We start from the raw sequence: 1,023 nt of genomic DNA on the forward strand, positions 1-1,023 counted from the left end.
CGCGTGTGTGTGTGTGTGTGTGTGCGTGTGTGTGTGTGTGTGTGTGTGTGTGTGTGTGTGTGTGTGTGTGTATACCATCAATAAGAAATACTCACAGTTATTTTGTGCCTGGTTCTTTTGCTTCTTAATTTGATCCCGTTTTAGCTACATCAATAGTATACATACGCATATATACCTGCATATATAAATATATATTTATATATATACGAAGATATCACATATGGGTGTGTGTATGTGAGTGTATATATTATGGAGGTATGATGACTAGGATGCTGGCTGAACGCTTGATGGGTCTTGCTGAAACTTTTTTTTGACAAGCTAAAACCTAGCTGTTTACGTCTTGCGTCTGCACAGAGATGATCTCTTTTCTTGTACCCCTTCTTCTCTTCCCCGTCTTTCGCACCTTGATAGGGGTTTATCTGCTTAAATCAGGGTATTTTGAAGGGACCCGCTGCCTCGGCTTTTATATATAGCACGAGGAAATTGTTCTCAGTTATGGGAATTGTCCAATGAGTCGCTTTCATCCGCGATCTGTCATTATGCGGGTTCCAGCTCAATACTGCCAGGCCCACCTCTTTTATATTTTTTATTTTTTATTTTTTTTAAGCTTAATTCCTCTTCTTGTTCCCCTATCATCCTTCCCCCTTCATCTTCTACCTTCATATATTTGCCCACCCTCATATCATCACCACCTACCCCCTTGTTTGTTTATGATTCTTTTATTTACATTAATCGCTGGCGCGCCACAACCACTACCCTTGTCTCCCACCACCACCATCATTTAAACCACCACCACTACCGCTTTCTCTCTCTCTCTCTCTCTCTCTCCCTCTTTCTCTCCCCCCTACCCGCCAGTCTACCACTGTAACCACCACTATATCAGACACTACCATCACCTCCACCGCCTTTGCTAACTCTTTCACCTGCGAGTTTCAAGAAGTTTCGTTTTGTTTTACTTCTTCCGAGACTTTTTATCCTGCATCTTGATCTTTTAATGTCTTGCTGACACCTCCACCATTATTA

At 41.9% G+C, this 1,023-nt stretch overlaps 1 protein-coding gene across 2 annotated transcripts in view; it reads right to left on the reverse strand.

Annotated features, from left to right (window-relative positions):
* Positions 1–1,023, reverse strand: part of LOC106874585 (uncharacterized) — an 82,592-nt gene that overhangs the window by 27,878 nt on the left and 53,691 nt on the right. Inside the window, exon 1 of one of the 2 annotated variants that reach the window (XM_014922374.2) lies at positions 96–998. The exons of the other annotated variant lie outside the window; for it this stretch is intronic. The gene's annotated coding sequence lies outside the window, so the exon portion shown is untranslated. Of the gene's footprint in view, positions 1–95; positions 999–1,023 lie in introns of those variants that run through there. 2 annotated transcript variants of the gene reach the window in all.

The sequence above is a fragment of the Octopus bimaculoides genome, chromosome 8, assembly GCF_001194135.2.
Source record: "Octopus bimaculoides isolate UCB-OBI-ISO-001 chromosome 8, ASM119413v2, whole genome shotgun sequence".
In the NCBI taxonomy this organism is placed as follows: Eukaryota; Metazoa; Mollusca; class Cephalopoda; order Octopoda; family Octopodidae; genus Octopus; species Octopus bimaculoides.